The 18592-nt window shown below is 41.3% G+C and overlaps 1 protein-coding gene and 1 long non-coding RNA gene across 7 annotated transcripts in view; one reads left to right on the top strand and one right to left on the bottom strand.

The window, feature by feature from the left end:
- Positions 1 to 1246: 1246 nt before the first annotated feature.
- Positions 1247 to 6055, bottom strand: LOC118542559 (uncharacterized). Of its 3 annotated transcripts, XR_013448227.1 has the most exons (3): positions 3996 to 6055; positions 2000 to 2249; positions 1247 to 1701 (listed from the first exon to the last, which is right to left on the bottom strand). It is a non-coding gene; the product is annotated as an uncharacterized LOC118542559 (long non-coding RNA). The 3 variants fall into 3 exon arrangements; XR_013448228.1 differs by having other exon boundaries at positions 1247 to 1903; positions 2000 to 6055; XR_013448226.1 differs by having other exon boundaries at positions 2000 to 6055.
- Positions 6056 to 6108: 53 nt separating this feature from the next.
- NFYC (nuclear transcription factor Y subunit gamma) overlaps positions 6109 to 18592 on the top strand; it is a 66514-nt gene continuing 54030 nt past the window's right edge. For all 4 annotated transcript variants that reach the window (XM_036102899.2, XM_036102896.2, XM_036102898.2 and 1 more), the window contains exon 1: positions 6109 to 6247. The gene's annotated coding sequence lies outside the window, so the exon portion shown is untranslated. The remainder of the gene's footprint in view (positions 6248 to 18592) is intronic.

Here is an 18592-nt window from a genome sequence, read left to right as displayed (position 1 = left end):
TTATACATGACCCTGCATCTTTCTCCACAATGTTGATTGCTTCAGGGGTGGACATCTGGCCAAAGCTAGCCCAAGCAGTAGCTCTTCTCCCAGAAATTCGAAATGGAACCTAAAAGTTTAGTCACCTGGCTGATCTCTTGAATGGAGGTGACTTGGGATCCACTGGTGACCATGTTTTGATCTGGATTGGGAAAACTGGTCTTCAGAGAGATCAAGAAATGACAAAAGAGTTACGTATATTGGGGAGAGTTGGATCTAGCAGCTCAAAGAAAGTTCACAGAGCTCTGCCTTCCTTTGTGATGACTTCATGCTCAGGCAGTCTCTCTTCATGAAGCAGAAATGATGGCCACCCCCAGATCCATATGGCTCAAGACCTCCAGAAGAAAAGTCCTATCTTTCCTGGATCTATATTTCACATCTTCCAGAGGGCTTTGCTTAGCTTAGGTTGGGTCATGTGCTCATCTGTGCAACTGTGACCTGTCTTAGCAAGGGTTCCTAGAAAACAAAGTCTGAAGAAGGGATTAAGTGCTAAAGGTTTTTGTAGGATGCAAATTTCTAGGGCAGTGAGAATGAAGGGATAGGGGAAGCAGGAAAAGATGGAAAGCAATGCAAGGAAATGTTTGCTACTTCTTCACGATGAGCTGCGAAGAGACACAGCTAGTCTCTTGAGAGGTCCACCCACTTGGCCACGTGGAATGTCTCTAGATAGGTTGCATAGAGAAATTATACCTTGAAACAGTCCATTAGAGGAAGGAAAAGAGACTGGATTGTTCTATCCTGCTGCTTCCTGTCTCCTGTCTCCCATTGATTACTTTGCCCTATGGGTAGTTAAATCTCCTATACTTCTAGGTCGCTTCATTGGCCCCTTCAGCAGCTGCTCAGGAAGCCAGAGCTCATGTTCTCTGAAGAGGTGTGTCATCAGGGTCTGAAAGCTGCAGAAGCCTTAGAATCCACATTTGCAAATAGTTGGCCTCAGGCAGAACTGTAAGGCCGCACTCAGAGTTGGTCAGCCATGCCTGTGGGTGAGGTGGACCAAATAACTAATGGTCTGAGAGTGAAATGACGCTGAGACACTGTGAGGAAGCATTGGGCCAAGATGTGGGGATCATTATGCTCAGTCAGACTGGGTCATATGCCTACCCCTACAGCTGATGGGATATGGAAGATATGCTGTGGAAGGAAATATCCCATCCTCCCTCCCCTCATGCCAGTTCAGATCCTTAGAAAATCAGATACCAAGACAGGATTAAATGCAAGGAATTTATTATGAAAAACACCTGTGAGAGAAAATGGGGTAGGAGCTGAGAGACCAAGGACCATTAGACAATGATGCATATCTGACCCTAAGGGAAGGAGAGAGAAGGAAGGAGTTCTAGGTGGAAGGGTCTTAGACTGCAGTGTAGTTCTAAGGAAAGTTTGGCAAGGCAACATTGAGGGCCCTTGAGCCAAAGTGGCCCATTAGAAGAGCATCATTTATTCTGAAAAAAGCTTGTCCCAAAATTCCTGCAGGGCTGTCATTGGCCAGGACCAGCCTGGGGGAGGGGAGGCCTGAGAATAAGGGGTGATGGATTTCAGAGCTCAGCACTTGCGCTGCTGATGAATTACACTTCTCCCAGTTGGAGATCTGAAAAGTGCATTCTCATGGCCACAGACCTTCTCAGCCCAGCACTACATGCAGATGAAGAAGGATGGTTTTACAATCTAAAAGAAGAAGAAAAAAAAGTAGAGTGCCACTACCAGTTGAAGGGGCAAAGGTGTTGAGCAGGCAAGACAACAATGTCCACCTCACAGCTTACAATGTCTCATTTGTAATCCAACTCTACATGTTCCAACCTGAACTCATGACTTCTCCATGCTCTAGAAAAGTCCAGAACTCTTCATCTGGAGACTACCATTCTCCCAACTGTGAAATATGAAAGTCATATTAAACACCTCTTGATCCCCTCTCCCCCTGCCCCTGAAATAGCCAACCAAAATAGTCAAGTTCTTCCAATCCTACCGTGGCAATGTCACCTCTGCAGTTGTACCTCTTCCCTCCATTCTCATTGCTGATGTGTTCAGGAGCTCATTGCATCTTGCCTGAACTACTGTGGAAGTCTCCAGTGGTCCTTTTGCAATCCCATTCCATCTTATTATCTCTGCCAGATTGTCTTTAACTACAGTTTTCACCATGTCAATCCTTTTGTAAAAACTTCTGTCACTGGGAATGTAAAATGGTGTAGCCATGGTAGGAAACAGTATGGTGGTTCCTCAAAAAATTAAACATCGAATTACCATATGATCCAGCAATTTCACTTTTCAGTATATACCCCAAAGAACTGAAAGCAGGGACTCAGATATTTGGACACCAATATTCATAGCCATCATTATTCACAGTACCCAAAGGATGGAAAAAATCCAAATGTCCATTGATGAATAAATGGATAAACAAAATGTGCTATATACACATAATGAAATACTAATATTCAGCCATAAAAAGAAATGAAACTTTGGTACGACATGGATGAACCTTGAATATATTATGCTAAGTGAAATAAGCCAGATACAAAAGGACAAATATTGAATGATTCCACTTATACGAGATACCTAGAATAGTTAAATTTCAAAGAGACAGAAAACAGAACAGTTGTTACCAGGAGCTGGGGGAGGGAAGGATGGAGAATTATTGTTTAATGGGTATAGTTTCAGCAGAGGATGATGAAACAGTTCTGGAGATGGAGAGTGCTGATATTTACACAACAATGTGAATGTACTTAATGACAATGAACTATATACTCAAAAATGGCTAAAGCGGTAAAACAAGCAAAACCAAAAAAACTTCCATACTAACTCCCCTTAGCGGAAAATAAAACCCAAGAGCCTTAATCTGACCATATATAACTTTCCAGACGATTCTTCTTCCTTTTCCTGTTACTCTATATTTCCTCAATTGATCTCTTGCTTCCTATATTTGCTCCATTGGCTACCTACACATGGCATGCTCTTTCCCTTGTTCTACTCATTTTTTCAAGACCCAAAGGTCACATCCATGCCAATCTTTCTCCTTCCACTATTCCATACTAAGTGGAAGTAATTGCTCTCCTTTTTGAACTCCCACAGCTTGTGAATTATGTTTGTCTTTAACATTTACTGCTTTTCTTTTAGATCAAAGAAAGCACATAATGAGATAGAGAGGTGTAGCTGAGGGTAGTCTAGTCGGCCCTCTAGACGGGTCCCTCTACTAGAGTGCTATAACCTTAAGGAATTTACCAACATCCCAGAACTGGTCTTTAGCCTTGCAAATTCAGAAGCCTGATTTTAATAGTAAGCAGAGTGGAACCATCTCCCAGGGCGGCTCTTGTATCCATTAAGTTCACAGAAACTGATGGTTATATAAGCCAGAATCAACAGGCTGATGTACAATGAAAAATGTAATTATCAAAAGAACTGGGATCCTCTAGGTGGCAGATCACTGAATTCTGTCCCCATAGGTAAGTCATTTGCTGGGTGAGTATAGAATCACACCAGGGAAGTATGTTGATCTTAAGAAGCATTTCTCAGCTGAGGCAGCCTGAGATATTCTCACCCACTGTAGGGATGACATGGACAAGGAAATACTAATGCTCAGGTCAGTTTGACTGGGGCAGGACTTAGAAGGGCAATACTAATGCTTGCCTCTGTGACTGCCCTGTTTTGGGTTGTCATGGCTGATTAAGCCCTTTGGTTCACAGAATCTCTCTCCAAATAAGATACAGAATGACTGGTTGGTAAGACTGATTAGGCATCCGTTTATTAAATTACAATCACATCTGCCTTCTTGAGATTTCTCTTGTATGCCTGGACCAGAGTTCAGTTTGTTTTTTGATCATGTTGGTAGATAAACTCTAGGCTTACCACCACGGATAGCTGATTTTAAGGTTGCATTAGTCAGCTTAGACTGTTAGGTTATGTGGCATTAACAAACAACTAAATGAATTTCAGTGGCTTACAATAACAAAGGTTTATTTCTTACTCACCTCATATTACATGTCATGTACATCAGCTGTGGCTCTGCACATCTTTATTCTGGGACCAATGCTGGAGAAGCAGTTCTATTTGGGACATGCTGCTCTCATGGCAGATGAAAAATAATATGGTGGAATCATTAGATGGCCCATACATTTCTGCTCAGAAGTGGCTTATGCCATTTCTACTCATATTTCATTGACCAAAACAATGCCAAGCTTGATGACATTAGGGTGAGAAGTATAATCTCCTAGGGACAGACTAGATAGGCAGGGATTTAGAAAGGCAGGGGCAGAGAATATTGGTAATAGTCTATAACAAGGACTAATATTCAGTCTGTGTGTACCAGTATGACTGGCACGTTATAATATTAACTATTAAAATATTGAAATAGTTTCATACTAGCTGATAAATACCTGCTATCCCAAGCTTCCTGACAACTCCCCTCCCCTGGGAGCCCTTGGGACCTACTCTTCATGCCTTAGCAACTAAAGGGTTAATACCTAGCACAGAAAGATATATCCACAACTTCATGGACTTCAAATCTGCTAGATAAATGCTTCAGCACTACTTGTTAAATATGTTTATGATCACCTTTGGCTGATTTTCTCTCTGTAAATTCTTATTAGTTTAATTCTGAGGGCAACCTGATTTCCAGGCTCTTAGAGGGAAACTGACTGCAGCCCCTATGTGCCGTCGATACTTAATTATAACAGTAATATCTAATAATACTAATTCATGCTGATTCCTACACATTTTTACATCTTTTGTAACAAAACATATGCAATAATTAACTCAATATTTTAGACTCACTTAGCTTTTTCCCATTAGCTCAGCTCATCTGTCTACTATCTTAACATACTATTTGTGTCTCTCTGTTTTGAATTTTTTATGCCATTTCTCATGTCTGAAAATGCCATGATTATCACTAACTTCTTTGACACTTCTGCAATTTCCAAGGCACTCTCCTTTACACTATTTCATTCAATGTCCCCAACACTCCCAGGAGGTAGGAAATAGATCATTTTACAGATGAAGAAATCAAGACTCAGTGAAGTCAGGTGTCTTATAGCTAGTTAGGTTTTGTTCATTCATTCACCAAATATTTGAGTGCCTGAAGTGAAATTTATTCAGGTTGGATTTGGAAACAGTTTTCCTGAATTCATGTCAAGGGCTATTCCAGTATTCTTAACACCTTTATCATCAGAGTCATACACTCAAAGGAAAGAAATAATAATAGTGTTGATTATATTGTTGAAGACTCCTGCAACCCAAGTCTCCAAAAAGCTCCAAGGTCATTTATAAAATTCAAGGTAACCACCAGCAAGAGCAGTTTCATCTCTCTCAGTGCTTACATCTAACCCATTGGCTCAATGTAGATAATTCATCCACAGCTTTTGGAGCTACTCAAATTGAGTTTTGACACTTGCGAGCTGTGGGACTTTGATCAAGTTACTTAACCCTTTTGAGCATCAGTTTTATCTGTAACAGAAACACTAATGCCTCGGGACCAACTAGTTGTAGAGATTAAAGAGATAAGGTATGAAAGACACGTAATGCTCATGGGGTTTTCAATTGTCTTGATGGAAGTTTTAAACTGCATTCAAATGAGAAAAAGCAGTGTCTATGTCGACGTAAGGTTACACGCTAATAATTCTTGGGAGGTGCTGTTCTTTACTCCGGAGTATATAATTTTACAGTTTTGGTGTAAATCCCCTTTTATGGTACTGGTAACTATCTTCTTTAGGGGCGCACGTAATCTAGCAATCTCATGTCGTCCTTCGTCCCCCAGCTCTCTTTCCTCCCAAATTAAAAAAAAAACCCGAAAACCCAAAAAACGTATTTCTCAACATTCAAGTGCGCGCACCACATCAAAGGCCCACAAGCGTAGAACGCCCTGTGGAGGTCACCAGGCAACGCCTCCGGGCCCTCTAGAAAGGGGTGGGGTCAGAAGGCTCTCTGATCTCATTCCTCCTCCCCAGGTCGTCGCCCCTTCTTAATTCTCGCGAGACTTCAAACAACTCAGCTTCTGCGCATTACAAGATACAGGGAATCAAGGCGCCAAGGGAGGGGGAGGGGAGGGGGGGAGACGGTGCAAACGGCGTGGCCGCCATCTTGTTTGTGCCCCCGCTTTGCGCGCGCTCCGTTCTCCGTGACGCACGCTTCCCCCTCCCCTCCGCCGTGCCCAGGCCTCTGCATTGCCCGACTCCGCAGGAGCGCGGAGGCGGCTCCTGCTCTTCCCTGGACTCCTGAGCGGAGGCGTGTGAGTGTGCGGGAGCGTCTGTGGGAGGGAGGGTGAGAGGCGAGCGGCGGCGGCGGGGGGAGGGGCAGCGCTTCCCGCCTTCGGCGGAGACCTCACTTCCCTCTCGCGGCCGCCGCTGTAGTTCGGTCCGGCCTGCCCGCCGCCATGTTGTGTTCTCGCCGGGCCCGCCGCTGTCGCGCTCCTGGGGTCCGTGCGCCTCGTCGGCCCGGCCCGCGGGCTTTCTCCCATTGGCGGAAGGCGACTGCGGGGGGGCTCGCTCGTGATTGGTCGGTGGCGGGGAGGCCGCGGACCTGGCACCTTATTGGTCGCGCTGGCTCCGGCCTGGGGGGTGATGAAGGAATCGGAGGCTGCAGGGATGCGCGCCTCTGCGGCTTGGGGCAGCAGGGTGGTGACCCCCTTCGGTGCAGGCGTGGGGTGGAGGCTGGGGGCGAGCCTAGAGACCTTAAGGGGGAAGACAGGGTTATGGTCTGGCAGGTACTTCGAGGATAGCCTGTGCACGGTCCGGAGTGGGTGACACTTCTAACTCCAGAGGTATCCTCCATGGAACATGCGTGGCCTAGTATAAGAGCGTACAAGCCCCAAGGGTGCCAGGCTTGGAAACCCTGAAACCTGAGTTAGGGGCTGAGAGGATCTTCGAGAGCCAAGAGAGCTAGACTTGGAAGGTCTTTTTGTTTTGTTTTGTTTTTGCTTTTTATCCAGCATAGTTAACATACAGTGTTAACTTTAGTTTCAGGTGTACATGGTAGTGACTCAGCAATTCCATACATCACCTAGTGCTCATCCCGACAAGTGTATTCCTTAATCCCCATCACCTATTTCAGCCATCGTCTGACCTGCCTCCCCTCTGATAACCATCAGTTTGTTTTCTATAGTTAAGATAGAGTTTAACACAGTTTGTGAGTGACCTCGATGTCCACGGATGCCAGGTCTGAGGGCATGGTATAGGAGGAAGGGCACCAGGGCGTTAGGGACCTATCTAAGCGATAGGATCAGATTGGGATTTTGCTGGAGAGTGCCAGCATTGAAACCGAGGTTTCAGTTACCAGATCTGGGATGTGATATCAGGGGAAAACGAACAGAACCAGCCTGAGAGAGGGATCCTATTGGACCAACGTGCCGGGTCCTAGAAACAATGCCAAGCCTAAGAGGCACAGCATTAAGTAGTGGCAGATCTATAGGAATGAGGAAGTGTGAAGCATTTGGGGGAACATATTCAGACTTGGGAATTATAGTAAGGGAGCAATTATAGATTATTGGGTCTCAGGACCATGCAGCTAATTTTGAGATGTATATGAAGTTTTCCTGCATTAGGAAGGATACATGTCAGGGCTGAGTTTCTAAAGCTACATTTGCTAGCAGTTATTAGATACTTGGCATTTATTTGTTGAATAGATATTGTCACGTTCCTCTTTAGTGGAAGAGAGCTTAACAGAGATCCTGGACCTGGCTTATTTGTTTTCTTTTATATATGCCTAAAAAGTACACCCATCCTCATGTGCACTTAATTTTTTTTTTTTTTTTTAATCAGCTTGGAAGGAGAATAAACTAGTGCATAGTTTCTTGCATCTTGTCATGAGTTACAGAACTTGTCAACACTTTCTGGTTTGTATTTCAGAAAACTTTTGTTCTAGTCAAGAGTTGTTAGAGTCAGCTTGAGGGTATTTTATCACTTTCCATTTTATTGTAATGAATTGTTCTACATTTGCTCTTCCCAAGGTTTGGGGATCATGGAAACACATTTGTGTTAAACCTCTGTGTTTCCTAACTTTTTTTTCCTTGTCTGTGTTATGTGGTCCTTTCTAGCTTTAGATAGTTGTTATACATCTGTTTTCATCGTTTCAATTTCAAGAAACTTCTCTGGTTTTCAAATTTGGTCAGCTTTATGTGAATGCAACAAAATTTTCAAGAGAGAAAAGGAAAGTAGTAGAGGAAGGGAATTGACATTTTGGGGCACATTTACTAGGCATTATCATTCCCATATTGGAGATGAGAAAATTGAGGATCACAAAGGTTATGTAGCTTGTCCAGTGTCACTCAGTGGTTGAACTGGAATTCAAATCCAAGTTGTCTGATGCCAAAGCCTGTAGTTTTACTGCTATATCATGCTATCAGTATAAACCTGACTAGTCAAACTGCCAGATAGTGTTACATTTCAAAGTGGGTCATCTTTCTTTGATTGCTGGGTGTTAGGAGTGTATTGAGTGGGGAGAATATAATTAACAAGAATTTGTTGTACTGTTTCAAAGATTCAGACCACAGAATAGGAACCATATAGAATATAGGTTCTTCAACTAGGTATTTAAATCATAGCTCTTGTTTTCTACTGTGTGGAAAAAGATTTACAAAGTAAACTGTTGGGAGTTTTTATGAAGCCAGGTAGATAATAGGGAAAAACATGTACAGAAAGTTTAAGAATCTCATTCTTTAAAATCAGACTTAAGAAAATTGATGCCGTAGTCTCTCTCTATGCAAGTATTTAATGCCAAGGAATGAGGAACTACCAAGTGTATAAAGAGCTCATTTGGGAGCTTTTTCAAATATCACTACTTCTTTAAGATGTTTGTCTCCAAACACTGGGACCTGTCCAGAAGCCTAGTGCCTTCTTCAAACTGTGGGATAGTGAATCTAGTATATGCTTATCTTAAATGATGTGTAAAATTGAAACTGGATACAAAAAATTATTTGCAGTTCTAGTATTTGCATGGAAATCTTTAAATAACTCCGGTTTCGAGGGGAGACCAGTGAATTGGAAGTCTGAGTTGCTTTGTGACTTGATACAATTAGGTGAAGGTCTCCTCCTTTTTATTTGCAATTACATTGCAGTGTGGAAGATAGAGTCAAAAGAATAAGGGGAAATAGGGCTTGCCATGCATTTTGTACATTGGTCATCTAACCTTTGTTTGACTCAGTCATTAAGTTAGCAGAATATGAGGAATGTTATGGCATCCATAATTTAGTTTCTTTTTTAGTAAATCTAGACAAGGTTGCAAAAACAAGCGTACACATATTTGCTTTTTATTCAGCAAACGTTTCTTAAGTATCTGTTCTTCAACACCAGTGATCACCTTCATTCCTCTTAGCTCCTTACACCCATGGCCAGTTGCTGGGCCTTGTTATCATCTGGAATTGACCACCCTAGAAATCTTGAACTCCCAGGAGGTCTGAGTAGGTCTGAGTTTATGTTAAAAACTTGAGAACATCAACTTTGCCTTCTAAGTAGACTCATACTAATGTTTAGTGTTTAACAGACTGTGTCCATGTTTTGTTCTCTAAATCCTTGTAACAATTCTGTTATCTCATTTATGCGTACATATTTTCCATTTGGTCAAAATTGATTCATTATACTAGAAAAGATACAGGGTTTCTTATGCCCACTTAAAGAGAAGTAGAGGCAAAGTGAAATGCGGGTTGGTGCTAGTTGTCTTTTTGAGGCAATTTTGAAATTCACATCTCTTTTAGTTCAGAGATGCTGAACCACTAAAAATCTATGAATCAAGCTCAGGAATGATATTATAGTTACTACTTTTTGTTGAGTGATTACATTGTACCAGCTAGGGTATAAATGTATTATGCATATTATTTGCTACGCTATGTGGTAGATCCGATCCTACTACCACCTGCATTTTTAGGTGTGAAGAAACTGAGGAGTTAAGTAATTTGCTCAAGGTCACATAAGGTGGCAGAGCCCAGATTCAAGCATAGGTCTATAACTCTTTTTTTTTTTTTTTAATATTTTATTTATTTATTTGAGAGACAGAGCGTGAGAGAGAGAGCACAAGCAGGGAGAGCATCAGAGGGAGAGGGAGAAGCAGACTCCCTGCTGAGCAGGGAGCCGGTTGCGGGGCTTGATCCCAGGACCCTGAGACCATGACCTGAGCCGAAGGCAGACGCTTAACCAATGCAGCCACCCGGGCACCCCTATAACTCTTAATTCTTACAAAATTTGTGGAACCCTTACTCTTAAATACTGGGTTCTTTCTTTCTTGAGAGAGTGAATGCGTGAGGGGGGATAGGGGAGGGGAGAGGAGAGAGAATCTTTTTTTTTTTTTTAAGATTTTATTCATTTAGAGAGAGAGCATGGGGGGAGTAGAGGGAGAAGGAGAGAGAATCTCAAGCAGACTCCACACTGAGTGTAGAGCTGACATGAGGCTCAGTCCCATAACCCTGAGATCACAATCAGAGCCAACATCAAGAGTCAGATGCTCAAAGAGAGAGAAAGAATCTTAGGTAGACTCCACGCTCAGCATGGAGCCCAATATGAGGCTCAATCTCACCACCCTGAGATCATGTCTTGAATTGAAATCAAGAGTTGGACGTTAGACTGAGCCACCCAGGTGCCCCAAACACTGTTCTCTTGACACCCTAAAATATTAGGAGAAAAGAAAAATTCTTGCATCTTAGATCAGGAAGTGGCTTTTGATTTCTTTTAGGCAAGTGCTTTGTACTGAGGCCCTCAAGAGTGTGATGACCTTGACAAGGTCACTTGGCTATGCAAGGGGAAAGCCAGGTTTAACTCAGATTACTGGATTCCCAGTCCAGTGCTCATTCCACTGGGCAGCATTGCCTCTTCTGTGGAAACATTGACTTGATGATGGAGATGACTCTAAGGCACCTTTTGTCTTTTGACAAGTTTGCCTCATTCATAGGAGGGAGAATGGCAGAGGACATTATAAGGTCACAGACGGGGGCGCCTGGGTGGCTCAGATGGTTAAGTGTCTGCCTTCGGCTCAGATCATGATCCCAGGGTCCTGGGATTGAGCCCCGCATCGGGTTCCCTGCTCAGCGGGAGGCCTGCTTCTCCCTCTTCCTCTCCCGCTCTCCCTGCTTGTGTTCCCTCTCTTGCTGTGTCTCTCTCTGTCAAATAAATAAAATCTTAAAAGAAAAAAAGGTCGCAGACGACCTTCTTGAGGTTCATTCCAACCTCAGGCATACAACCTAGGAGGAACATTCCTTAGCCAGCAAGTTGTTCTTTTCCATTCAGTTTCTTATGCTCAAAGCAGACTGATTGTGAGTTATCTGATGTCTTCCAGTCTCTCTTTTCATTTTGTTTATTCAGTTTTTCATGCATGTACTGTGACTAGTTAGGAAGGCTACAAGGTCATTTTAGTATTTTCCCAGAGACTAAAAGCACCTAACATAATTTAAGTAGATTAATTGTTGGAGGAAATGGATTTAAAATACTTTGGCCAAAAAGTGCTGTTGGGAGGGGGTAGTGTAGTTGCTGACGCTGGAGTCAGACCTGGGAAAGAATTCTTCTGCAATGCAGTTACCCTCTGTGTGAGCTGGGGGTCAGTTTCTCAACCTGTCTGAGCCTTAGTTTCTTCTTATGTGAAGTATTGGTGGTGACACCTATCTTATAGAGTAGTTAGGAAAAATGAATACAGTAGCATACAGTAGGTGCCTGTCACCAAGTGGACCTTAATAAATGAGAGGACACATCATTTTCTTTTTAGAACAGCATAAAATCTGTCCTTTCAGCCTGTTAGAGCTTCCCTAATAAGGAGGCCTTTTGTAATTATCTACTCTTTTATGTATGGTAAGATGTCTACATGGGGGAGCAACCACTTGGCATGAAAGAAATAACCTAATTTAGTTACGTTGTGGTTTAGGAGCTGGTTTACAATGGATCTATATTATTATTAGTCTGTATTTATGAATGTATGAAGTAGCAGGATTATTTCAGGGTTAGGTTGTCTCCTGATTGCTCTGTTAATCCTCAGGTCCTGAGTGGTAATGATTTTGATGAGATGAGAACTTTTCCGTATTTGCCAGATAGCGATAATTATTGAAATCAGAACAACCAGTTTTATCCTTCAATCCAGAAAGAGATTTGCATTATAGTCATTTAAAAAAAATTTCTAATTGTAGAAACTGTCAGTTGAAGTAGGACTGTCAGTTTGGTTTCTAGTCACCTGGGTAACATTTTCTTTGAAGTAAGCAGGAAGACAACATTGTGGAATGGTTCAGGAAAAAATCCCTCTGCCTGCAGAAATTTTTGCCAGGTTGCAAAATTTGCTGCACCCTTCCCACACTTCTCCATGTTGTAGCAGTGATGTACCTGATAACGGTGAGGCAACAGCTGTGCTCATTTTCAGCGTGGGAGTTGTATTTTCTATTTTGGTTTAAGTCTTTATTTGTTTGGGGGTGCCTGACTGGCTCAGTCGGTGGAGTGTGTGACTCTTGAACTTTGGGGTTGTGGGTTTGAGCCCCACGTTGAGTGTGGAGATTGCTTAAAAAGAAAATATTAAAAAAGAAAAAAAGTCCTTGTCTGCAGACAGATTACTTCTAAATTCAGTGTACTTTTATATAATGAGAGCTTTCTAATGGATAAACTTCAGGTGTAGTTTAGAGAGAGGGACTAGGCTAACCTATACATTTGAATGTTTCCAGTAGAATAGGTTTAACTCATAGGTTCAAATCTTCATGTCCAAGATATATAAAGTGTCTTATTTAGATGAATACTCTCCATTTAAAGCCAACAATATATTGTTAGATCAGATTCAAGAATCTTTTTTAATTTTTAATTTTTATTTTTTAAAGATTTTATTTATTTATTTGACAGAAATCACAAGCAGGGGGAGTGGTAGGCAGAGACAGAGAGAGAAGCAGGCTCTCCACAGAGCAGGGGGAGCCCGATGTGGGACTCGATCCCAGGACCCTGGGATCATGACCCGAGCCTAAGGCAGTCGCTTAACCAACTGAGCCACCCAGGCGCCCAAGAATTAATCTTAAATACATTCGTGGGTATGAGCTATAAATAGTGATCTTGAGCAGTGCTTCAATAAATGCTTCAGTGACTCATAGGAAATGATTTTGGAGTATAGAATATTTTGTATGATGTCATTGGCTTAAATCTATCAGAGTTACAGCAGTCCCACCCATTCTCCACAGTTTCGCTTTCTACGGTTTCAGTTACTGCGGTCAGCCGTGGTCCAGAAGCAGATGATCCTTCTTCTGATTATTGTCAGAAGATAGTAGTAGCCTAACGCCACATCACAGTGCCCCTCACTTCATGTCATTCCTCTCAGTTCATCTCATCACACAGGCCTTTTATCATCTCACATCATCACAAGAAGGGTGAGTGCAGAACAGTAAGAGATTTTGAGAGAGACACCACATTCACATAACAGTATATTATTATAATTGTTCTATTTTATTTTATTTTTAAGATTTTATTTATTTCACAGAGAGAGACACAGCGAGAGAGGGAACACAAGCGGGGGAGTGGGAGAGGGAGAAGCAGGCTTCCTGTGGAGCAGGGAGCCCAATGTGGGGCTCGATCCCAGGACCCTGGGATCATGACCTGAGCTGAACACAGACGCTTAACGACTGAGCCACTCGGGCGCCCCAATTGTTCTATTTTATTATTAATTATTGTTATTGATCTCTTTACTGTGCCTAATTTATAAATTAAATTTCCATCATAGATACGTACGTATTGGAAGAAACAGTGTATATAGGGTTCCGTACTGCCTGCAGTTTCAGGCATCCACTGGGGGGGTGGGTGGTGGAATGTATCTCCTGTAGATAGGGTGGGCCTACTGTACTGAAGGTTTCACAATTTCTGTTACTGTCAACCCTGCCGTCAGAAGCTGCACATTGTCCAGTGATCTATATGAAGTGAGATGCTTTGCCCGGTGTTAAGAAAACACATCCCCTCACTGGTGGCATGATCGTTCATATAAAAGAGGAAAGTGAAAGTACATGCAGTCTGCACAGTTGAACATCTTTGTCATTTTTAACTGTCTTAAAAATTATTACTGTATCCTGAAGGGTAAGTAGCTTAGAATTTGCTCATTATCAGCTGACAAAGTTGTGGCCTTATTTTAAAAAAGCAAAGCACACTCGGTTGGCGATAATTTGGGAGGCAGAGGATTGCTATTTATGGTGATATTTAATGTCATTTTCAGTAGGACTAAATTAAAAGGGAAATGCCATAATGTGTGTAAAACTCCAACCATTTTGGAAAGTGGTCAGAATAGAGTTGCCTCTAATCTTCATTCCACTAAAATCTGTAAGGCAGCTTAGAGCAGCATTTCTTAAGCTGTTTCATTGAACATTAGTTCTTATACAATGTATTAAATGTCCTCTGGAGTTGGAAAAAGGATCCTTGACAGAATGATGTCTAAAGTGAAATGCATTTCTTTACTGCAGAATTAGTATTCAGAGTGTGTGTGTTGATGTCCTTATGACCCTTCAAGAGAGAGGATACATAATGAAATACATAGTGTTTCTTGAACTTATTTGGTTCTGGAACCCTGTTTGTGAGAACATCTAATAAGCATTTCATGTTATGACTAGTGTGTAGTGGGGCCCAGTTGAACAGTTCTGGTATAGAGAGTTTATGAGTAAAAAATGAATCTTTTTGTATATGACAGCTTGGCCAATAGTGGGAAAGGATTTGTCTGGGAACATACAACATATCTCCAAAATCACATAGACTCTTAGGGATGAATGTGATTTCAAAAGGTCATCTAACCCAGTTGCCAATATTAGCGATAATACTAGCAGTTACCATTTTTTTTTTTTTAAGATTTTATTTATTTATTTGACAGAGAGAGAGATAGCGAGAGCAGGAACGCAAGCAAGGAGAGTGGGAGAGCGAGAAGCAGGCCTCCTGCCGAGCAGGGAGCCCGATGCGGGACTCGATCCCAGGACCCTGGGATCATGACCTGAGCCGAAGGCAGATGCTTAACGAATGAGCCACCCAGGCGCCCTAGCAGTTACCATTTTTTAGAGCACTTGCCGTTTATCAGTCACAGTGTTGTTATTCTACAGGTATTATTAACCACTGGTCTTAATGATTTTTTATCTTCTTAATATTTCCCATTCATCTGTTCAACATCTGCACTACCACATTTTCCAGTAACTAGATGATGCAAGGTCTTGTTTTCCCTGCTATCTGTCTGGAGCTGTCATGCTCCCACCCTGTCTACTTCTCCATACTATACCCCAAATGATCTTTTAAAAGGGTAATTCTGATTGTGCCAGTCCCATGCATAAAGCTCTTCAGTGGCTCACTGTTGTCTTCAGAATAAAGTTCTAGTATCTTAGTCTTGTCCAGGCCTGTTCACTTTTCTAGGTTAACTTCTAGCCTCTTGTCACTGGGCTGCTGCCATATCAAACTATAGCCATTCCAGGAATGTAATGCTTTCTGTCAGCTCCAGGACTTTGCACATGCAGTTTGCTTGTCTGTCTCAGTAGGTTCCTATTCTTCTTACAATTTAAATCCCCCAAGGAGTTGTCTCTGACCAGCCTGAAATTTATTTATTTATTTATTTATTTACTTATTTATTTATTTAAAAAGATTTTATTTATTTATTTATTTGAGAGAGAGAGAGAGAGAGAAACAGCATGAGAGGGGATAGGGTCAGAGGGAGAAGCAGGCTCCCCGCTGAGCCGGGAGCCCGATGTGGGACTCGATCCCAGGACTCCGGGATCATGACCCGAGCCGAAGGCAGTTGCCTAACCAACTGAGCCACCCAGGCGCCCTCAGCCTGAAATTTAGTTAGGCCCTGGGTTAGGGGATCTACTTATGTCTTGTACTATGCATTTGCTCCTGTTGGAACTCTTAACACCCAGCACTATGATTGCCTGTTTTAATTTTCTTTTTTGTTATAAAAGACTTTAGTCTCCTTGAGGACAGGACTGTGTATTGTTTAGGATCCCCAGATCTTAGCATAACACCTAGCACAATACCTACACATAAGTATTTATTGAATGAATGAAAGTATCCCTAATCCTTACAGCCTTGCAAGATGGTTTATAGTTTAGGAGATTGGCCTCAGTGGAGTTAAGTAACTAGTTTGAGGTTACTCAGCTAAAAAGAGGTGAGGAGGGATTAGAATCTAAATCTGTCTAGCTGCAAAGACTGGGCTTTTTTTCCCTCTGCTTCTCCACATGGCTGCTCTTTTTCATCTTGTCTTCACATATTCCTGTCAAGTGTTCAAACAGCCTGTGCTAACAACCCCATCCATAGCTTCTGAGGCAGCTTGTGCCATCTTTGGACAGCTCTGAGAGAACAGCATAGTTTTCTAGAACAGTTTTCCACCCATTGGTTTTAATTTATGCTTTGGAGAATATAATTTATTTTTTAAAAACAAGTAATTCAGAATTTATGATCCACTTAAGGTCTCATTTATTGGTTCACTTCATTAGTTTATTGAGCAGCCATTTACTGGGCATCAGGAAGCGCTGTGTTCCTTATTCTAATGATACTGTCATTGCTCAAAATATTTCTGGGACTTCTTTGGAAATTATCTTCAGAACTTCTGTCAGATTCTTTTGAAAATGTGTTGATAAATTTTTTTAAACCTTGAAGGTGCATTTGGTTTGGGAAATAACTGATAGTTGTTCACGACCAAGTCAGGTGAAAGATACGGGTCAGGAGGAACAATCTGGCAGCCCTTAATTTTCTTTGATCTGCTTATAATTAAAAAATTCGAACCAAAATTGAAAATGGAAAGATTTAACATTAAAACAATCTGGCTTTCATGGTTTTTTTGTTTTGTTTTGTTTTTTGTTTTTTAACCAGACAAAATGATACTATTTATGAAGCCATTGCAGTGGTTCTGGAAGGGATAATGAGGGTACAAGGAATGGGCATAATGATGTTCTCTGTGATGCTGTTTACAATATTTTAAAATTGAAGACATTGAAGGATTAATATCTAAAATATATGAAGACCTTATACATTTCAGTACCCAAAAAAAATCCAGTTAAAAAATGGGCAGAGGACTTGAAAAGACATTTTTCCAAAGAAGACATACAGATGGCCAACAGACACATGAAAAGGTGATCAACATCACTAATCATCAGGAAAATGCAAATCAAAACTGCAATGATACATCACCTTACATCTGTCAGAAAATTAAAAAGACAAGAAATAAGCTTGGCAAAGATGTGGAGAAAAAGGAACCTTTGTGTGCTGTTGGTGGGAATGTAAATTGGTACAGCCACTGTGGAAAACAGTATGGAGATTCCTCAAAAAATTAAAAATAGAAATACCATATGATCCAGTAATTCTACTACTGGGCATCTACCCAAAGAAAATGAAAACACTGATTCAAAAAGATATATGTACCCCTATGTTCATTGTAGCCTTGGCATTATTTACAATAGCCAAGATGTGGAAGCAACCTAAATGTCCATCAATAGATGAGTGGGTAGGAAGATGTGGTGCGTGCACACACACACACACACACACACAGTGGAATATTACATAGCCATATAAAAGAATGAGATTATGCCATTTGTGACAACATGGATGGACCTAGAGAATATTATGCTAAATGAAGTAAGTCTAACTGAGAAAGACAGATACTGTATGATTTTAGTCATATGTGGAATCTAAAAAACAAAACAAATGAACAACAAAACATAATCAGACCTATAAATACAGAGAACATACTGATGGTTGCCAAGGAGGGCATGGAATAGCTGAAATGGAGTGGGAGATACAGGCTTCCAGTTATGGAATGAATAAACCACAGAAATGAAAGGCACAGCATAGGGAATATAGTCAATGATACTGGAGTAGTGTTGTATGGTGACAGATGGTAGCTAAACTTGTGGTGAGCATAACATAGAGAAGTTGAATCACTGTGTTATACACCTGAAACTAGTGTAATATTGTGAAAACTATACTCAAAAAATTCAAAAGGTAAAAAAAAAATTGGAAACACAAGTTATTAATATAAAACTGATTGAAAATTATGGTACATCCATTCAATGGACTATAACCCAATTATAAATGATATAGATACATATTTGATATGGAAAGTTAACATTTTTTAAGTGCAAAAGATTACAAAACAGTTTGTATAGTGTTATCTAATACTGGGAGACTAACTCAGCCTTGTTTCTCATTTACATAAGCAAAATACAGTGTTTGATTTTGAGTGGTTGCATTAAAGGAATTCATAAAAAAATACCCCATTCCCTTAACCTATCACAACATCAGTACAAAACTGGTATATATATCTCTCATCAGCTTAGTATGTAAGAAGTCATACAATGTATTTAATATTCAAATGAATATGGCTTTGTGTTCACATCACAACATATGAAAAGTTCATTTTTTTTAAGAGGTTCTCTGATATTTCTTGGGGCTTCCGGGTTTACTTACTTCACTAAGTCCAAAGAAATCAGGGGTACCATCAGTAAAATGTTTGTTCAGGGCACTGAAGAGCCCAATATCTTTGCTGCTAGTTATGCTTCTGATGTGATACAGTATAACCTCCCAAGATTAGGTTAGCTGGGGGACTGAGCAAGACCTTGTACTTGACAAGAATTGTCATGGTGGTTAGGGCCAGCTTCTGCCATAACACTGGTCCTGCAGTCATT

Source organism: Halichoerus grypus, chromosome 5 (genome assembly GCF_964656455.1).
Source record: "Halichoerus grypus chromosome 5, mHalGry1.hap1.1, whole genome shotgun sequence".
In the NCBI taxonomy this organism is placed as follows: Eukaryota; Metazoa; Chordata; class Mammalia; order Carnivora; family Phocidae; genus Halichoerus; species Halichoerus grypus.
This window is presented reverse-complemented; position numbering and strand designations above follow the sequence as displayed.